Source organism: Aotus nancymaae, unplaced genomic scaffold, assembly GCF_030222135.1.
Source record: "Aotus nancymaae isolate 86718 unplaced genomic scaffold, 86718_ANA_hifiasm-v0.15.2.pri h1tg000011l, whole genome shotgun sequence".
NCBI classification, from domain to species: domain Eukaryota; kingdom Metazoa; phylum Chordata; class Mammalia; order Primates; family Aotidae; genus Aotus; species Aotus nancymaae.
Window position 1 is genome coordinate 12,349,176 of NW_026988422.1, and position 22,956 is coordinate 12,372,131.

The window sequence follows — 22,956 nt, forward strand, 5'->3', positions numbered from 1 at the left end:
CTGCCACACGTGGCCAGGGAAAGGTAGTTTTCTTAATGTAAGGTGGTTAGTTTAGGAAAGCCCCCTCTGAGAAGGTGATACTTGCATAGAGCAGAAAATAAAGTGAGGGGGCTTTATGAACACAGGGGTTGGGGGTGAAGGGTGAGTGAGTAAGGGGGAGGTTAAGAAAAGGTGTTAGGAAGCCAGGAGCCGGATTACTAAGGGCTGTGTAAAACAAGGTCAATTTCATTCTAAGACAGAAACCATTGACTTGGTTAGAGCAGAATTATAACTAGGTTTTTAAATGATCATTCTGGCTTCTGTATTAGTGGCAAAGCTGGAAACAAGGACATCAGTTAGGAAACTATTATAATTGTCACAGAATATTCAGGAAACATCCTGGGTGCCTCACCAAAAAAATGTTGCAGAATATTTAGGAGACCGGAGAGACCAATGGGTGAAACAGGAAGATTTTATTAAGGTGGCCACTAGTGGGCTCAGCAGATTAGCATCTCTAGGCTGAGCAAAGGAGAAAGAAAATGGGGTACTTTTTATACATCGAGGATGATGTAGCAGCTAACAGGTTCAAAGAAGCCAGAACAAAGAACAGCTAATTAATTTGTAACATGTCTTGTGATGTACTTTACATTTGAAAAGTAGCATTTTGAGAAACGCATTGTACATTCTTTGGGTGTTATCTTGCCATGTGACCTTGTAGCTGGTCAGCAAGAAAAATAGGAGTCTTGAGATGCCTGAGAACTTTGCTAATAATGTGGGGAGAATAGATGAAGTAGGTTTTACGGGGAGTTAGTTAATTTTAAGCAGAGCTGGGGATTAGGTTTTGTGTTAAACAGAACACAACATAGCAAAATTTACTATATAGCAACTACAAATTATAAGGTTTTGTTTTTACTATTATTGCTATTATTTAATTCCCTTCTTCATAATAGCCCAAGTAAGAAGTGGTGATGGAGACTTGGATAAGGTGATAGAGGTAGATGGGGTGAAAACTGGCCAGATTGTGGATAGATTTAAAGGTAGATTCAAGTGAGCTTACTTATGGATTAGATGTAGGGAGTGAAGGAAATGAGGCAATCAAGGATGACTCAGGATTTGAGACTTAAGCACTGGAAGTATGAAAGCTCAATAGAGAATATACTTATGACAGGAGTAAGAGGAGTTTTTTGATTAGTAGCAGAAATTTTGACTTCTTGGAGGACTCTGTCATGTCACTTGATTAAGAACTTAGTAGCAGAAGGAAATAACTGTCAGGAGAGAGCAATGCCCAGAAAAAATAATAGTCCTTCCTAACATAGCAGCTTATCAGAGCAAGATACCAGCAGAACATTTGTGGGAAACAGAGACAGCTGTTTTGGGGTACCTTCATGTAGCCTAGTAGACAACAAACCCCTCAACATCAGACATCCTCAGCTACAGGTTAGAGTTAGAGATAAGGAAAATGGAGATAAAGAAAATGGAAAGGCCAGGCGCGGTGGCTCACGCCTGTAATCCCAGCACTTGGGAGGCCGAGGCAGGTGCATTACGAAGTCAGGAGTGCAAGACCAGCCTGGCCAACATGGTGAAACCCTGCTTCTACTAAAAATACAAAAAAAAAAAAAAAATTAGTTGGGCATGGTGGTGGATGCTTGTAATCCCAGCTACTCTGGAGGCTGATGTAGGAGAATCGCTTGAATCCGGAGGTGGAGGTTGGTTGCAGTGAGCTGAGATCATGTCATTGCACTCTAGTCTGGGTGACATAGCAAGACTATATCTCAGAAAAAAAAAAGCGGATAAAACTTGGTAATAACAATAAAACCTCCCCAGGGGGAACCTTTAGAAATAACTGTGGCCAAGTTTGCAGGAGGCTGGAGCTGAAGGTTCTGTACTAAGTATGGAAAAGATCCATATAAACAGATGTTAAAGTTAATTTAATACTTATTTCACTGAAATAGGGTGTGGCTCATCTAGAATTTCTTATACGTTTCTTTGGTGTTAGAGATTTTATAAATGAAAAATTGAAAATTGCCTCCAATATTGCCATTTTTTGCTAGTGGAATGTTTTGGAATTATTTTTCTATATTATGATATGAAAATACAAGTTCTAAAGTGACACAAAATGGCATTTAAAATGTTCAAAACCTTTCTTTCCAAATGGTTTTATCAGTAAAATATACATACATCGTCAACATATATTTCAACACTGCTAAAAACCAAATTGACTTCTATGTGATTTTCCTTATTTTAATATTTCTTATGCAAGCTATTTGTGATCTTTTAAAATCAGATGTATAAAGTAGTATACCAACAGCATCATTTGAAATAAGTATGTTCTAAGATACATTTCATCCCTATGTGTACAGTATGCATAGTGCATGCTGCAAATGGTGTTTTAAATCACTACAAATATGGTGAAGGAGAGATAAGAGGCTTTTCATATCATATCTAGGAATACGAATGCCTCTTCCCTGAATGGATCATATCAATTGTCAGCAAGAGCTGATGATTATTTGTATAATAGAAAAGGTGCATTTTGGCTTTTGTGATGCACATAGGTATTTTTCTCAATTATTCTTGCCATTTCAGTCATCATCCCAAGAACTACCTCAGAGATAAGAAACAATGGCCATTTTCTTCCAGGAACAAAGTGAGAATTATTTTGTTTCATGATGTGATTTTTTTTCACAGTTCTGAAAGGCTTATTGGTGTGGTCATTTTTTAAAATCTTCTTCACACCAAAGATAAAGTAAAAAAGAGAGAAAAAGAGGCAAGCCATCAGTACAGTGCTACTTTCACGCTGTAAAGGAGTACTGAAGAGAAGTTAAGATCCAAATACTCAGGAGCAGTTTTAAGATCATAACTGGTGGAATACCAAAGGAAAGACTGTTTCCACTTTCATTTACTTTCATAAGAAAAAAACGACCCCTATGAGTTAGGGTTGGGAGTACAGATGACTTATTACAAAGCACTGCTCCTTAGAGCAACCTTAGGACAATTAGGAACCACAGTATACTAAACACGACTGCTTATATATTTATCCTGGATGATATGCTGGTGAGTTTATCACTGTGAAAAGGAATAGAAAGAATTATTTTTACAAAATCTATAATTAACCCAAGGGACTTTCCACTGAATTTATAGCTTAGCAAGAATTTAAATGGATTTAAAAGGTAGACAAGAATGTAGCTATTGCATTTTCATGAATATTCTTAAAGGCTGCAACTGACATGAAATAACAATATTACTGCTCTCTCTTTCCAAGTACTAGTATTACTTCCTAGATGTGGGGAGAATTTCAGCAAGATATAAGTAGCAGATTCCTTGAGTGAAACTTGGAATATAATTACCATTATAGTAGGGAGCTTTTTGGTCTTGTTCATCACTGTATTTATAGCACATAGCACAGTGTCTGGTACATATTAGGAGCACAACAAAAATACTTAATACATGATTGAGCCTATTTGGGAAAACCATACTTGTTTCCACAGCTGCTAATGCAAGATATATGACTTGAGTCCCTAATGTATGGGAATGAGCCAAAAGGAAAGATCATCCAGAAGTGTTGGAATAACTTTATTCAGGATCAATTAAAGAACTTCCTGTGATCTCATTTGAAAAGTAAAATTAATTACAGAAATGGGTGTTTACAGTTTAAATCTTTGACTCTCTAGCATGCACTGTTTGTGGCCCATCCATACCCTCTTGGACTTTAACCACTGTAGTCCACTCTACTCTCCAACTACCAGCATCTTCATCTATTTGCTAAAGGGTTCATCTAGCTGGCAGAACCAGAGCTAACTTCATGGGTTATAACCAGTACAGACACCCAGGGCCCTGTACTCAAAAGTGGGTACCACATGCTTGAGGTTTAATTCTCTGCATTTGCTGTATTGCAATTCTTACTCTTTATCTTTGAATCTTCATTCTGTAACAGAAGTTCAATGGGACAATAGAACTGCACAGGGGGCTTGGAGCCTCTACTTCTGCACACTCCCTGGTCCTGCTGCTTCCCTGCCTCAGACCCAGTGACTTCTGTTATCCTCTTACCACCACAGAGGGTGCCTGGGAACAAGTTGTGATGAGAGTCAGGGTCAGGCACATATGTTGAGCATACCCTATGTGCCTAATTTTGGGACAAAATGGGGCAGGGACTAGCCAACTATGAGGACCTGCACTTGCCCTGAATGTATATCCATGCCAGAGGGAGCGTGACATCAAAGAGCAAACACACACATACTGTTGTTGTGTGTGTGTGTGTGTGTGTGTGTGAAAGAGAGAGAGAGAGAAGAAAAACTAGCAAAAGCCTTTTTCTACAAGGGACCTCACATTCTCATTTTGATTTTGCTCTGAGCCCCACAAATCCTGTAGTTGACCCTGGGTGGAACTCTCTTTGCCCATACACAAGGCAGACCAGCAGTGCCAGAGAATCAATTCCCACCCTCCTCACCCTACCCCTAACTAATGACTGGTTGTTGGAGTTAGTGGGAGAATTTCGAAGCACATGTTCTACACTGACTCCAGTGTTCTCCAGCAGAATGAAGCTCCTTCTATTCTCATTGGTAATTTGCATGATGATACACTCTTTATTGGCTGCCTTCCCTTCTCTTTCTTCCTCACTTCTCTACTGGTATTTCCTGAGATCAGCTCTCAGGTAAACCACTTGCACTTGAATCCTTATCTCAGGATCTGTTTCTGGAGAAACTCGATGTAAGATTTGAGAGAGACATTTCTAATATCCTTGACTACTCGAAAAATAAATTTCTCCAGTAGAGTGGGTCCTAATTCAAAGGCTTAGAGTTGGTATCTTTGTTTAGCTTTTAGTATCTAGAACACAAAATCAAATTCATTTTTTTCCCTTTATTTCATCCTCTGGTCTGAATGAACAGGGTTTGAGTCTCCCAAGGTTTCTCTCCACTCTGTAATTCAATGAATATTCTGGTCTCTCTCTATAAAAAGTGAAAAAGTTGCCCTATACCTATTACCACAAAACACAATAATTTTCTATGGATTTCTGAATTCTAGCATGGGGGTATTTGTTTTTGTTAAATATGACCCTCAAATTACAAACAACCTACACAATGTATTTCTGAACCTTTGTTCTTGAAGACAAATACAGTATGTTCAACTGAATCTGTAAGTATGACTTCAACATTTCTTTCGAGATTTGGGTAAGAAGTTGGAAATGTTATAAAGGTATAGGGGATGTGGGAAATTTTTGAGATGAAAATATGTTTTATATTTAATTTTTTTAAGATTTAAGTCTAAATTTTAGATTTTTAATACTAAGGAACTTTTTTTTAATGATATATCCTCAAGCACCGCTTCTTACTCCTGATGTGAAAGGGAAAGATTAGAGGATGTTGACAGGGTTTTAGTTAAACATCCCATTTCAGGAGTTGCCTTGGAAGAAAAAATAATAACATGATGCTAAAACTTAAAAAATTAATTGCTCCCTGGTGCTTCTTCCCTTCAATGATTCATGGACTTTTGTATAAAAGTAATTGCAATCACTAATTAAGAGTCCCTTTCTTGCCATGTTTCAGACAGGATGAGTAAAACAAAACTAGGCCTGCTAAGAAAGATTCTAGATCATCTCCTAACATAAGTACTTGATGTAAACCTTAACCACTCTAGGTACAAACCTAACTACCAGGCCTTGTGACTGATCTATTTGTTCTGCCTATCTTCCTGGTTGTTCCATTCTTACCCTCCATTCCCATTGCACTGTACCAATTCCTTGTCCTGATGAAAAGTTTACACATTCATATATTCACTCTTTGAACAAAAATAACCTATTATGGGATATGGTCAAAAGTGGTCTGCAGAATGGCACCATCAACATCACCTGGGAGTTTATTAGAAGTACAAATTTCTAGTCCCCCACCTCACACCAACTGAATCAGAATCTCTGAAGGTGGGACCCAGGAATCTTTGTAACTAGCTGCCCATGGAATTCCTATGTAACTAAGATTTGAGAAGCATGAATCTGGATCTAGATTGGGGCCCAGAAATTTGCATTTCTAATAAGCTTTCAGGTAATGTTGATGCTGCTACTCCAGGGACCACACTTTGAGAACCACCAATCTAGAAGTTTAAGTTCTTTTCCCTGTTACTCAACAATAGCCTACATCTAAATCTCCCCAAATTATTTTTTATCCTCATCCTCTATTTTTTCTAACTAAATCCAAGTTCATCAGAAAGTTTGAGGCCCAACTTGTGAACTCAAAGCCTTTCAAATTTGGTAGCAATATACAACAACGGCCACTGTACCCTGTTAGTATTATCTCCCTCATTATCTTCATTTTTGTTTCACATGCTTTATCAGAAAACTTCACAGCATGTTGAACTTGGGACAACTCTGAGTTAGATTGCATAGGCCTAAGCTATAAGTTTATCACATTACCTGTATAATTTTGAACAAGTCACTTAACACTTCTGAAGTTCATTTCATTATCTGCACAATGAAAATGACATTATTTGGAAGAAATTATGTACAGTCATCTCTCTGTATACGTGGACGATTGTTAGTTCCAGGGTAATCCCTGTATAACCAAATCCATGCATACTCAAATCCCACAGTCAGCTCCCTACAATCTATGTATATGAAAAGTCAGCCCTCCGTATACTTGGGTTGCATCTTAAGAATACTGTATTTTCAGTCTGCATTTGGTTGGGAAAGAAAACACATATAATCATGTCCATACAGCTCAAACCCATATTGTTCAAAGTCAACTGTATTTGAAATAAGCCAGCAACAAGGTCTGACTTACAGTAGGTGCTCTATAAATATGATTAAAATTTTTATATCACAATCTTTTTCTCTTTCTTTAAAATCATCTGATACCAGGTAATGACAAGAGGGTGCTTTTTGTTACTTTTAAAATTCTATTTAACTTTACCCTCTATATTTTATTCTTCCTTCATTTTGGTGACCTCTAAGAGGTATAAAATAAATTTTCTTTGATTTAAAAAATATCTAAAGTTTTAAAAACTACAACAGACTGTAATAGAATGGCACAATGGTCGTTCTAATGTCCAGTTTCCTATATTTTCTTGTCATGTGATACCCAATAAAAGTCATAGCTAAATATACCTTAAAATTTCTCATTAGAAAAAATAGCTTTAACATTGACTAAGCCATTTATCCAATACCTGAAATCCCTTTATAGGCATTAGCTAATTAAGTTTTAAAACACCTTCATCAGTAAAGTGAGAAGTAGAACACCTAGACTAAAACTACTAAGGCTACTTTAAGAAATAGGAGCTTATACTATATCAAAGTAAACTGAATAGTTTACAGCACAGCGTCTGTATATTCTCCTCATTTTGATACCTGAAAAGAGGTTTTAAAACTTTTAAATTCTGAGAATCAATTGAAAAGAGTATTCAAAATCATGTTTATATAAAAGTGATGCATATATATGCTGATAAAAATCAAATAGTACTGAAAAAGTTATAATGAATATATCTATCATTTCTTTCTCCATTTCTCTCTAACATCAGATTCTATTCCCTAGAGAGAATCTTTTTTTAACTAAAAGCTTCTGCATTTATAAATAATATGTTTATATTGCTAATCATTTTTGTGTGACAGGGTCTTGCTCTGTCATTCAGGCTGGAATGCAGTGGCACCATCACAGATCCCTACAGCCTCAACCTCCCAGGCTCAAGCAATCCTCACACCTCAGCCTCCCAAGTATCTGGGAACACAGGCACACCACCAACCCTGGCTAATTTTTTGATTTTTCTTTTTTTCTTTTTTTTCTTTTTTTTTTTTTTTGCAGAGATGAAGTCGTACTATGGTGCCTAAGTTGATCTCCAAAGCCTTAGCTGAAATATCCTTCCCACCACAGCCCCCAAGTGCTGGGATTACAGGCATGAGCCATCACATGCAGCCTATATTGCTATTCTTGATTTACCAATGTTAGATACTATTTATGTCTTTCTCTAATATGTGGTCATTTAGCTCTTACAACACAACCACAACCTCTCTCCCATTCCTTCCAATACAGTTATATAATTTCTAGTTAAGTAACCTAACAGTGTTTATATTTTGAAGATACATAAATATCACTGCAATCAAGTAGTTGGACCATCAGCCAACCAGTTGTACTATAGTTACATTTCCTGTCTTACACAGCTTTTTAGGTTTGTTTCTGGAATTTGTACTTATTTCACTTTATTCTTATATATTATTTTTTTAAAGTTATTCTCATTTTTTTTTCTGAAGTCTCATCATATGATCTACTTATAAAATGAGTCCTTCTCTCCCCACCCCTAACCACAGAAAGTTTCTGTCTCAACTTTCTGCTTCATTTGGGGCTGCTGCTCTCCAGATGGGCTGCATAGCTATCCTGGGACTACCCTTGACTACTCTTCTGGGTTGCAGCAATGATTTCCTGGATTTCATGTCTTCCTATTTCCTGATTTACACTGGTATTGCTGGAGGCAAATGTTCTGAGTCTTCCCTGACTGAAAATGTTTTTCTTTTCTCCACCCTCACACATGATACTTTGTATAAGTATAGAATTCTAGGTATAAAATCATTTTCCGTCAGAATTTTAAAGACTAATAGATTACTAACAATGAATACACTAGAAGGTAATGGATTAACATGCCATAGTCTAGGTTGGCACCCCCATATGTAAACATCGTAAGAATTATTGGAGAATGTTTTGACACAATACAAGCTTAAGGGAAAGAAAAAAAATAATAATTCTTGGAGAACAAAGAAAAAGGTATAGATCACATAACAATAAGATTTTGGTTTAAAGTAGGACTGGCTACATAATCTTCAGAGCCTAATGCAAAACGATGATGTTTAATAAGTTATGGAGAATTTCAAAATATCGACAGTGGATTATTAAACCAAGCACTGGGGCCTTTTTTTTCTTTTCTTTTCCTTTTTTATAAGATGGAGTTTCACACTGTCGCCCCTGGCTGGAGTGTAGTGGCGCGATCTTGGCTTACTGCAACCTCCGCCTCCTGAGTTTAAGGAATTCTCCTGCCTCAGTCTCCTGAGTAGCTGGGATTACAGGTGCCTGCCACCACGCCCAGATAATATTTTGTATTTTTAGTAGAGACAGGGTTTCACCATGTTGGCCAGACTGGTCTCAAACTCCTGACCTCATGATTCACCTACCTTGGTCTCTCAAAGTGCTAAGATTACAGGCATGAACCACTGTGCCCGGACCACAAGGGCCTTTTAAGTTCAGGGCCCTATTCAACTGCACAGGTCAATGCCTGTGAAGCTGGCCTTGGTTTAAGATGTGGATCTATAGACCATCTCTTTAAACTTCAATCCCTCACTTCATTTCACTGAACCTTATAGTTCCAATTCTAAAGCGGGAAGTTCCAATTCTACAGTTCTAATTCTATAGTTCCAATTCTAAAGCAAGGGAAGATAAAGGTATCTTCCCTTCCAACCATCTAGGATTGTGCCAGCTTATATATAACATGATAATATATGTATGAGAGTATGTAAATCATAAGAATGTAAAACAGAGTTATTTATATGTGGAATATTTTCCTGTATCATTGATAGATAGTGTTAGGTTGATGTGTGCTTCACTGTACCCTCTTTTATAGGTGGATAACTGCTGTACAGACATTTCATAGCTTCAAATACTTCAAATATATATTTTAGAGCTATCCCAACACTAGTTTTCTAGAACTGAAGCTGTAACTCATTGTTGAAATTACATCATAATCTGAAACTCAAAACTAATAAACTTTTTATAGACTAAAATTAGCACAATTTCACCTTACCAATGGCATTTTAGTCAGCACTTACATCTGCCTTAAGTTGTGAAACATGAATGATAACACAGTGTGATTTACTAAACAGGCTGAGTACCCCTTAACCAAAATGCTTCCAACAAGAAGCATTTGGATTTTAGACTTTTTTTGGATTCTGAAATATTTGCATTATTCAACCGAGCATCCCAAATCTGAAAATCCAAAATCCTCCAGTGAGCATTTCTTTGGAGCATCATGTTGATTGTTTCAAAAGCTTCAGATATTAAAGCACTTCAGATTTTGAATTTTTGGATTTTGGATTCTCAATCTGCCTTGTGCCCTGTGTTTCACCTGGTGATGCTATTAAAATGATAGGCTTCTACCCAGTTTCAAGCTATATTTATTCATGTTTGTGCAGTTGCTCTGTTTTAGTGTTCAAATCCTGGATTGGTTACTAACTAGCTATGTGACATCAAATAAATTACAAAATCCTTCAAATTTCATAGGGTTCTTGTGAGGACTAACTAACGTATGTGTAATTTCAGACACATAATAGGTACTCAGCAAACAGTTGTCACTATTGTTATTATTTTATCAGAACAATTGTAATAGTAATTTTATTTTTAAAATAACCAAGCATCAGTTTTTATACAAGAAAATTATATCAAAAACAACTCAATTCAAACATTCTCATATAGAGTTTCATGGACAGAAATCAGTACTCAGCTTCTTAATAGATCAGCACTGTGCTTTTAGACCAGGGGTTGAATCTATGGTCCCTGGCCGTGCTTTTATACAGCTTTTGAGATAAAAATGGTTTTTACACTTTTAAATTATTGAAAAAAATTTTCTGTGAGAAAATTTTATGAAACTTAAATTACTGTCCGTAAATAGTTTTATCATAACACAGCCATACTCACTTATTTATAAATCATCTATGGCTGCTGTTGAGATACAATAACACCTATATTGTTGCAACACAGACCTTAAGGTCTGCAAAGCTAAAAAGTATACTATCTGGATCTTAACAGAAAAGGTTTGCTGAACTCCCACCCCCACTAGACCAGTCCTGACTTCTTGCTCCATAGCCACAATCCAGTGAGACCATTCCAGCACACTCACATTGTTGCCCCTCTGTCTAGAAACAGATCTTCTGTAGCACTTCACATTTCACCATCAAACCATCCTGACTCCCCAACTCCTGATTCCTCATCCATCTCCTGATATCTGCATCTGCCCTGATGGCTCTGACCTCACTTCTTAACCACAAATCACACTTACTTGTAATAATATATCAGTTCCTGCTAATCAGATGGAAGAGCCCATTGGATCTCAATCAGTTATAAAACCCCACTCCAGCAAGTTAATCCATTGGGAATTTCCAAGTGTTTTCTGGATGCACTTTTGGAAAATTTGGTGCATTTAACTCACCCACCATATATATTAAACATCTGCTATGTACCTAAGACTCCAGTACGTAAGAGAGAGGAGGTATAGGAGGTAGAGAGAAGGGTGGCCTAGGGAAGAAGAAAGGGACAAAGAAAGGTAATAAGATAAAACAATCAAGAAAATGAATCAGTTTTGTGATAGGCTGTGAGTTACAGACAAGATGATAGAAATTTGAAAATAAAAGATCAATAGGTGGAATGGGAAAAATTAAAAAAGACTCCACTGGGAAGATTAGAACTAAGCTAGCTGAGGATAGTGTGGATTTGCAGAATAGATATTAGGGAAAAGCAGGAAAAATAAATAGGTAGGTGAAACGAGTTCTATATTTGAATGACCTACCTACAATATGTGTCATAAATTGTGAAGCTGTCTCACTTACCCAATCTCCCACTTCCTGTAGCAATAAACTGCAAAAAGCCACATCCACTGAGTAGGCCAATAATTGGCAACTCTCTCTGGCTGGACCAATGAGGGAAGGCACACTTTCCTCCAATGATGTAAGCAGACCTGTATTAGGGCACAAAATAAGGTGAAGAGGGATGGCTTTCAGTCTTCATTTGTACCTTCAAAATTGAACACTCTTACATAGCACAACCTGACCAATAATACTCTGCAGATCTGCAAATGAGTGGATCCCTAGCTGCAGCTTATGTTTGGACATATTTTGTTGACATCTCCTACTGTATTAAAACCACTTGAATTAACAAATTAGTTGACAGTATGCTATGTTGGCTAGACTTGGGTAAACAGGCACTCTCACATATTGTTAGGGTACCTGTTTACCCAAGCCTAGCCAAAAATTATACAATTCCTCTAGAGAGGAATTTGCCAAATTCTACTGTAATTACCTATGTATTGCCCTTTGACACAGCAATTCCATTTCTAGGCATCTGTGGTAGAGACATACTGGCAAAAAATACAAAATGACTGATGTCAAAGGCTATACTTTAAAGTTTTCTTTCTTTATTATTTCTACTAAACTGGAAACAACCAAAACATCTGTTAATAGTAGATGGGCTCAATAAATCAGAGTTGGCAAAATTTTTCTGGAAAAGGCCAGACAGCAAATACTTTAGGCTCTGTGGTCTATACGGTCTCCCTTGCAACTACTCATCGTTCTCACTGTAGCACAAAAGCAGCCATAGACAATACACAAATGAGCATGGCTGTGTTTTAATAAAACTTTATTTGCGAACACTGAAATTTGCCTTTTAAAAAATTTTCATTTAAAAAATACTATTATTATTTTAATTTTTCTTTCAATCATTTAGAAACATAAAACTCATTCTTAGCTTGAAGTTCATAAAAAAGGTGTCAGGCTAGATTTGTCTTCAGGCTATTATTTGTCAATCCCTGAAATAAACAATGGCACATCCCCATAATGGAACCCTCTATCGTTGTCCAAAAAATGAGGAAGATATCTATACACTAATATGGATTCAGAACGTAGTAAGTGAAAAAAACAAGGGGCAGACAGTGTTTATAGTATGCTATTGTTTAAAAAATTAAAGGAAATATGAGAGTATATATACACAATGTTTTTATTTTCAAAAATATAGAATGGAGGATAAAACAAAAACTAATTAAAGAAATTACTTGTAAGAAGGATAAAACAGAGCACAATAAAAAGAAATGGAAGCAAGACTTTTGTGAACGTAACTGGTAATATCATTTTGACTTTGGGATATGGTTTGACATAATTAACAAAATACGAAATTACAAAGAAAAAATTGATTTAGTTGTCAACATTTAAAAATTGGGATATTTCAAAGACATCTGAATTTTCTTTCTCCTGAACTACTACATGTGTTATAATAAAAAAGAATAGCCATTATACATTTATTAAAATTGTAGATGGAATAATGCAAAGAGTAAACCTTAATGTAAATTATGGACTTTAGTTAATAATAATAGTGTATCAATATTGACTCATCAATTGTAACAATGTACCACACATGCAAGATGTTAATAATAGGGAAAAATTGGGAAGGTAGGGAAAACAAATGAGAACTCTCTAAACTTTCTGCTCAGTTTTTCTGAAAACATAAAAATGTTCAAAAAAATTAAGTCTATCAATTAGTTTTAAATTACGTTGGTGGAAAAATCCACTAGCAACCTATTGTGAACATCATATAACAGTTTACTCCCTCAGTGAAGCTCCATTGGAAACATCTTTAAAAGGCACAAATGACTAAATGCCAACTGCGGTTTAAAGTAAATATTAAATTTAGCTTCTGAAAAAAGTGAGAATGCTTTAAAAATCAATTTTTGGAAATCAGTGAGAAATTTTTTAAAACCTTTAATTTTAAAAAGGGAATTACCTAGAAACTGATACAGGTTTTTTAGCATATTTTTCCTGCTGAAATTTGACCTGTTGGTTAACAGCATTATTAGGGAGATTGGTCTTGGTACCTGACAGAGATTTTGTACTATAACGTAGATTGCAACATACACAATGTATATGCACTGATACTATGATGAATGGCTGGATAATACATGCACAAGCCTGCTGACAACAGTTATATTGTCACCAACCCAAATGTTAAAATGTCTAGGAATTAAATACTTATTTCTAAAGCTAAACTGATTATATGGTAGTCCACTTGGGTCATTACAGTCAGAGTAATTAAATTAACCCAGGATTGAATGGTCTTCACATAATAATGTAATCACATTTTCATGATATTCAAACAGGAAGATTGACTTCATGTTTGCTCTCCATTGACACTTCAAAAGTAATTCTTTTTCTCCTTCTCCTCTTCCTCCTTTTTTCTTTATTATATTTTTTAAACAAGTTGCTGCATAACCATAGGGAAGTGCATGAAAACATATTTAGACCCTGACTTAGTTATTCCACTTGTAAGCACTCCTAGGATTACTCAATTATTTAATTTAAGTGGGTCTCAACTGGGAAGCTCCTTCCACCCCCAACTCTTTGAAAGCCATTGCTGTAATCCAAACTCTTCATTTTAAGATGAGGAAGCTGAACCCCAAAGAGATTGGCTGATTTGCTCAAGCTGTACAGCATCCTCCCTTTCATATTATGTTACCTTAGGTCAATTGATTCAGTTCTGCATATACTTGTGCTGTATCAACAAAAACAAACATTAAAATGGGCTGATCTCTATAGCCTCTTACAAATTCTAAGATTTCTTCAGTAAACTCTGTGTGGATATAAGGGAATAAAGGTAAGAGGAAGTGATGGTAGTATTTGGCTTCAGTTGTTTTTTTTTCCTTTCCCTTCACTATACAGCAAACAAGGAAAATGAATATGTTTGACCAGCATACCTATGGAAATTAGACTGTAGTTAGTCCAAAAAGTGATTCCTAGAGTTATCCTGTATATCACTGCAGGCACTGTGAGGCTGTCATGAGATCTCATGTTTTGCAGGTAGACTAGACTACAACTTTTCACCTTCTACCCAGCTATTCTCCTAGTTTCAATTAGCAAAATACACACACTGACGAGAATTCTCAGTCTTAAAGTTCTGCTTATTTCCAGAGGACTCAGACAGTAACTTGCTGTTAGAGCCACCATTGCTATTTCACATGAATATAATTTTAGATAATTCTCTTTGTGCAAATTAAATAGCTTCTTTATGCTGTCTTATCCTCTCAATTAGGGTGATAAGATCTCACATTCCTTTCAGCCTTTTCAGGTCTGGGAGAAATTGTGGGAAGCTTGATAAATTACTCTATTTTGTGCCTGCCTCAACTCTATAGCTTATATCCAGCATACTACAAGGAAGACAGCTTTTCAACGTACTTCCAATTTTGAGAAAAACAACAAACTGCCAGGAACCAAATTGCTGCCCTGTGGCCAACAGGCAGTTCCTGGCTTCTGACTCTAGTCTCTCTGTGTACCTCTGAATTGTGAATATTAGTGGCATAGTGGGTCACTGTGGGCTGTCTTGCCTTGAGAAAAGGTCTTTGAATATGTGTACCTTTCTAGGCATTCCCTGAGCCAGAGAATATGGTAGGAATTCTTAGAAACAAAGTTTGTTTCTTGAATTCTTAGAAACAAACATCAAGTACAATCATGTGCAGCATAACAAAGTTTCTATCAATAAAGGGACACATATATGATAATGATCTCATAAGACTATAATACTGTTGAAAAATTCCTATCACCTGGAGACATCACAGCCATCATAATGTCATAGCTCAATCCATTGCTCACATGTTTATGGGGACGCTGATGTAAACAAAGCTACTATGCTGCCAGTAGTATAAAAGTATAACACATACAATTATATACAGCACAAAATACTTGATAAGGATAATGACTGCTACTGGTCTATGTATTATACTATATATCTATACTTTTATTGTTAATTTCACGTGTACTCTTTATACTTACCTTTTTAAATGTTAACTGTAAAATACCTCAGGAGGTATTCCAGCAGAAGGCATTGTTATCATAAGAGATTACAGCATCATTTATGTTATTGTCCCTGAAAACCTTCCAGTAGGACAAGATGTGGAGGTGGAAGGTAGTGATATTGATAATCCTGATCCTGTGTAGGCCTAAGCTAATGTGTGTGTTTGTGTTATTTAAAATTATAATAATAGGGCCGGACGCAGTGGCTCAAGCCTGTAATCCCAGCACTCTGGGAGGCCGAGGCAGGTGGATCACGAGGTCAAGAGATCGAGACCATCCTGGTCAACATGGTGAAACCCCGTCTCTACTAATACAAAAAATTAGCTGGGCATGGTGGCGCGTGCCTGTAATCCCAGCTACTCAGGAGGCTGAGGCATGAGAATTGCCTGAACCCAGGAGGCGGAGGTTGCGGTGAGCCGAGATCGCGCCATTGCGCTCCAGCCTGGGTAACAAGAGCGAAACTCTGTCTCAAAAAAAAAAAAAAAAAAAAAAAAAATTATAAAAATAATAGAAAATAGCTCATAGGATAAGGATTAAAGAAAGATAATATTTTTGTACAGTTGTGTAATGTGTTTGTGTTATAAGCTAAGCATTATTACAAGAGACAAAAGTGAAAAATTATTTAAAGTATATAAAATTAAAAGGTTATAGTAAGCTCAGTTTATTATTGAATAAAGAAAAAATTTTATAAATGTAGTGTAGGCTAAGTGTATAGTGTTTATAAAGTCTACAGTAGTGTACAGTAGTGTTCTAGGCTTTACCATTCACTTGCCACTCACTCACTCACCCAGAGCAATGTCCCCTCTTATAAGCTTCATTCATGGGAAGAGCCCTATACAGATACGCCATCTTTTATATTTTTACTGTATTTTCAATGTACCATTTCTAAGTTTATATATGTTTAGACACACAAATACTTACCACTGTGTTACAATTACCTATAGTACAGTAACTTGCTTTATAGGTTTGTAGTCTAGAAGCAATAGGCTATATCATATAGTCTAGGTGTGTAGTAGGCTATATCGGTTAGGTTTGCGTAAGTATATTCTTTGTTTGTACAATGACAAACCACCTGACAATGCATTTCTCAGAATATATTCCTATGGTTAAATGATGCATGACTGTATTACATGTTTGTATAATTTAACAGGAAATTCAGTACCTTAGGAAAAAAAATGAAATTGGAGGTACAATAACCTTGAATATCTAGAAATCATTTTTTAAAGAGGATCCCCTTAATGATTCATGTATCTGAGATTGTTTATGTAATAAAACTAAGAGAGTAACTCAGAGTTAGGCTTTACATAATTAGAAATCAAGTTTGCTGAAATATTACTAATTTCACTTACTCCACTATGTTATACGTACACACATGCACTCCAAGAAAAAAAAAAACATGAAAAGATTGCTTCATGAAAAACATGAAAAGATTTACTTTTTTTACTTCAAGATAACAACCACAGCTATCAGGACAGGGTATGAGGAAGCTTCAAAAGCATCAATCAGTTTCATAGTTAGCAGCATCACCTTTCTTTGGAAAACACTTTTTTTAAGGTAGAATGTGACCTTGTCCTGAGCAAAGTAGACAAAGAGCACTGAATACAGAGGATGACAGCAATGCTTACCTTTTCTCCCTGGAAGGGAATGCTAGGGGAAAATTGCCTAATATTCACTCCTTTACCTACTTTCCAGATGCCTCTTACTGTTTTGCCTTGTGTTTTCCCTCTAAACTTGTACTATTTGCATAGATGGCAAAAAAGTACTTCTAATCTTGCCACAAACACTGAACAATTAAACTGGATTTTGTAGAACTGCTTGATACCACTTCCTCTGGACCAAATTTTCAGGTTTAGGACTTTTAAAGAGAGGAAAATCTCCATGCAAGAATACCTTTTAAGTTACTCTTTTTTCTTCTCTTTATATATTTTTTTCTACCACACTTTATGGAAGAAAAAAATATGTAAATAAATATGCAATGTTTCATTAAAAGCATTATCAGTTCTATGCTTCTATTATTTGTTCATTTAACAAATATTCATTGAATTAATCAATGTATAACATTAAATGCTGAGTATGTATATGGTACTCAACAAAATAGACAAAGTCATAGTGAAGTTTAAACTCTTGTGAGTTACTGTGAGTTACATATTAAATTAAATAAACATTTGCTATGTGAATAAACAATCAGGTGTAATTAATTTAGACTGTGAGGTCAAGGAAAGATTTTCTCAGGTAATGACATATATGAATATCTGACAAGAGAGCCTATTTAAAGAAGGCTGACTAGAGACTTCAAACACCTTCCCGCTCCAGAAAGGAAAAACAAAATTACAAATTGGTAATCATACCACAAACAGATCATCTAGGAGAGAACACTGGAGTCCAACACATAAGTCATGAGAAATACCTGAAGCACAAAAGAAAAAGGAAGCAAAAGACCAGCTTAGCTAAACTGGTTGGGAGTCCAAGTGGGTCTGGAATTGCAAAGAAAAGGTAAGTGAGAGAAGATTAGTGGTGTACATCCCCAGCATGTACTGCTACGATCTGAACCATGGGAGAGCTTCTCTACTGACACAAATCCTGCCACTAGCTTGGGTGGTGATTTGGAGACTCCACATTGCACCAGACAGGGAACTTATGCTGGGTCATTCACCTCCCTGAGACCTAAGCAGCTGCAGCAGGCTGTCACTGTGAGAGCACAGCAGTGATGGGGCAGCATCCTGCCCTGGGAACCACAGATCACAAAACTCTACATACTGGGAGCTCCAAATTACATCTCCCTGTGTCCACCTGGAGAGCTACAGTGCCATAGCACTGGCTGGACCCAAAGGTGCTGCAGGGTCCCTAGTTACTTATCCTATAGGGAAATGACAATGCTGAACAGAAAAGGAAGCCCTGGGACAAAGGAAACCAAAATATACACTTTTCAGAGATTGAGAGCTCCCTCTCAGTGGCTGTGAGAGGTGACCTCATCACCAGCTGTGGCACAAACTCTGTGGTCAGCCATGTAAGTGGAGAGTGAGATCATCTCCTACCAGAGGAGTGGCTCAGGCTCACCCATAGAGAGCAGAATCCTTTCTCCTCCTTTGCACACCACAATAGGCACAGCCACTACTGCTGCCACTGAAGGCTGAGGTGGGTGAATTAGAGTACTGTCTGTTTAAGGCTATGAGTGGTGGCTGTACCTCCACTGGTGGTGTGGCCTCCATGCCTGGGCTTGCACATGAAGGGCTGGGTCCCTCCCCTCTCTGCATGGTGCTGCAGTACTTCTGCTGCCAAGAACAGTGAACATGAGAGCTGTGTATCTGAGGCTGTGGATAGTGATCCTGTACTGTGGCAACTGCCAATATCAGCATGTAAAGCTCAAGACCCAGAGGGTCATTGTGCCACTCTACTGGCATTGCCCAATCCATGCCAGTTACTTAGGGATCCAAGAACCTGCCCACCCATTTGGTCCACTGCTGCCACTACCAGCATGTAAACAACCACCTGGAGGTCCAAGAATTGGCTTGCCTGATCCAAATAACCCCAGTGCCAGCATACAATACCATGGTGCCTAATGGCAGGCATATTCAGTCAACCGCTGCCACAACTGGGGCCCAAAGACCAGCCCACCTGGCACCCCTGTCCCTAGCAAAACTTTACTACAGCCTCCATTAATAACCACAATTTAAATCACTGGGGAATCACATATACCACTGACACTGATTATAGACAGAGAAACCATACAGAGACTATGCTACTACATATACCCAAAATCAAAGCCAGAGAACCCTACTTAATCAACAATATTAATATATCTTCAGGAAAAAGTCCTCCCCTATGGGGTTGATCCAAAAAACTGAAAGCAATATCTATCATAACAGATGTGCAGATATCAAAGTAAGGATAAAGGAGACATGAAAAATTAGGGATATATGATGACTTCAAAAGAATACAGTAATTCTCCAGTAATAGATTCCAATCAAAAATAAATTCCTGAGAGAGATCCGAGATGGCTGACCACTAGCAGCTCGGGATTGTAGCTCCCAGTGAAAGTGCAGAGAATGAGAGGATGCCACACTTTCAGACGAATTTTTGTTGCTAACGGACCAGGAGATTCCCAGCGGAGGAGCCCCACGGGTCACCAGCGCAACTCTTGTGGCCGGCGCGGCAGTTTTGCTGGCGCCTCAGTGTGGCAGTTCTTGGTGCAGAATGAGCGGGACTGGGTTCCCTTTTGGCCGATTCCCGGGCAGAAAAGCACCATCAACCTTAACACCGCTGTTTTGGCCGGCGCAGTGCATTGCTCAGATTTCGGCACTGGGAATCAACAAGTTGGACGTCCACTCAGAAACCTAATTTGAAAGTCGGAAATCACAAAGACGACAGGTGGATAAATTTACAATGATGGGAAGAAACCAGGGTAAAAAGGCTGAGAATACCCAAAATCAGAATGCCTCTCCCTCTACAGGGGATCACAGTTCCTCATCAGCAACGGAATAAGCCCTGATGGAGAACGTGTGAGTTCCATTAACAGAAGTAGGCTTCAGAAGGTGGATGGTAAGAAACTTCTGTGAATTAAAAGAACTTGTTCTAACCCAATGCAAAGAAACTAAGAACTTTGAAAAAAGGTTTGACGAAATGCTAACGAGACTAGACAATTTGGAGAGGAATATAGGTGAATTAATGGAGCTGAAAAACACAACACGAGAACTTCACGCAGTATGCACAAGTTTTTACAGTCGAATTGATCAAACAGAAGAAAGAATATCAGAGTTCGAAGACCAACTTAACGAAATAAAATGAGAAGTCAAGATTAGAGAAAAAAGGATAAAAAAGAATGAGCAAAGTCTCCAAGAAATATGGGACTATGTGAAAAGACCTAATCTACATTTGATAGGTGTACCTGAATGTGACGAAGAGAATGAATCCAAGTTGGAAAATACTCTTCAGGAGATTATTCAGGAAAACTTTCCCAACCTAGTAAGACAGAACAATATTCAACTCCAGGTAATACAGAGAACACCACAAAGATATTCCTCAAGAAGACCAACCCCAAGGCACATAATCGTCAGATTCATTAGGATTGAAATGAAGGAGAAAATACTAAGAGCAGCCAGAGAGAAAGCTCAGGTTACCCACAAAGGGAAGCCTATCAGACTTACAGCAGATCTCTCAGCAGAAACCCTACAAGCCAGAAAAGAGTGGGGGCCAATATTCAACATCCTTAAAGAAAAGAACTTTCAACCCAGAATTTCATATCCAGCCAAACTGAGCTTCGAAAGTGAAGGAAAAATAAAATCTTTTGCAAACAAGCAAGTACTTAGAGATTTCACCATCACCAGGCCTGCTTTGCAGAAGTTTCTGAAAGAAGCATTATACATAGAAAGGAGCAACCAGTATCCAACAATATATCCAGCTAGCATCAAATGGCAGTATTAAACTCATATGTATTATTAACAGGATAAAAAGCCAAAACCCATCGGTACGCTATATCCAGACCCATCTCACATGCAACAATACACAAAGACTCAAAACAAAGGGACAGAGGAAGATTTACCAACCAAACAGAGAGCAAACATAAATAAACAAATAAAAAGCAGGAGTTGCAATTCTCACCTCTGATAAAATAGACTTTAAAGCAACAAAGATCAAAAGAGGCAAAGAAGGACATTACATAATGGTAAAAGGATCAATGCAACAAGAAGAGCTAACAATCCTATATATACACCTACCCAATACAGGAGCACCCAGATACATAAGAGGATATCCAGGACTTGAACTCAGACCTAGAACAAGTAAACTTAATAAACATTTATAGAACTCTCCACTTCAAATACACAAAACATACACTCTTATCAGTACCATATCACACCTATTCCAAAAGTGACTATATAATTGGAAGTAAATCACTTCTCAATAATTGCATAGCATTTCATAGGTTTAAATGAAATATTGGTTCGCTGCTTGTTTGTTATTTTCTTCCCTTATTCCTTCCTGTCTCCATTGTTAAGCACAATTATTGGCATAAAAGAGGTTTTCAATTCCCAGTTTTAGACTGCATTCTAGCCTGGGCAATAAAGCAATACTCCCGTTCTCTCTCCCTCTTTCTCTTCCTTTTTCTTCCTCTTCTTCATTCTTTTTTTTCTCTTTCTTTCTTCCTTTTTTTCCTTCAAAAAATAAAATAAAATAAAATAAAAATAAAACAAAAAAATAAAATAAAATAAATTTCTGAAATCCCAGAAAATGAATTCAAAATTATGGTCTAAAGTTCAGTGAGATACAACAGAATTCTGAAAAACAATGCAAATAAATCAGAAAAGGGAATTAAGACTATAAATAAGAAATTTACCAAAGAAATAAATACTATAAAAAAGCACCAAACAGAAATTCTGGGATGGGACTAAAGAACTTCCTCAATGAAATAAAAAGTATACTCAAAAGGTTCAACAATAGACTAGATCAAACAGAAGAAAGAATATCAGAACTTGAAGATGGGTCTTTTGAAATAACCCAGTCAGACAAAAATAAAGAAAAAAGAATAAAAAAGAATGATAACAATCATCATGATATATAGAACACCATAAAGCAACTAAATATACAAATTATCAGTATCTCCAGGCAAAGAGAGAATGAAAGGGTTGGAAAACTTATTTAACAAAATAATAGATGAAAACTTCCCAAGTCTAGCAAGAGATTTAGACATCTATATACAGGAGGCCCTGTGATCCACAAACAGATAAAATGAAAAAGGTTATTTTCCATGGCATATTATAATCAAATTGTCTAAAGTCAATGACAAAGGAACATTCTAAAACCGCCAAGAGAAAAGTGTCTCGTTATATAAAGGAGCCCCTGTTCAATTAACCACAGAGTTTGTGGCAGGAGAGAATAGAAGGATATATTCAAAGTGCTGAAAGATAAAAATGGCCACCCAAGTATACTATATCCAGCAAAATTATTCTTCATAAATGAAGGAGAGATCTATTCCCAATAAGCAAATGCTGAAGGAATTCATCACCACTAGACTGACCTTACAAGAAATGCTCAAAGGAGTTACAAACCTTGAAGCAAAAGGATGACAGTTTCCATCATGAAAGCATGCAAAAATATAAAACTCACTGGTAAAGCCAACAAACAAGTGAGAAAGACAGTAGACCCAAATGGTACCATCACAGAAAATCACTAAAACACAAGGAATATTGATAAGAGGAAAAAGAAAAAGAAATGAAGACTATTAAAAACAAGCAGAAAACAACAATATGATAGAAATACAACATAAAACAACTCTCGCATATCAATAATAACCCTGAATGTAAATGAATTAAATTATCTATTTAAAAGACAGACTGGATGAATGAATTTTTCAAAAAACAAACATCCAGTTATACACTGCCTACAAGAAATGCACATTACCTGTAAAAACACATAGA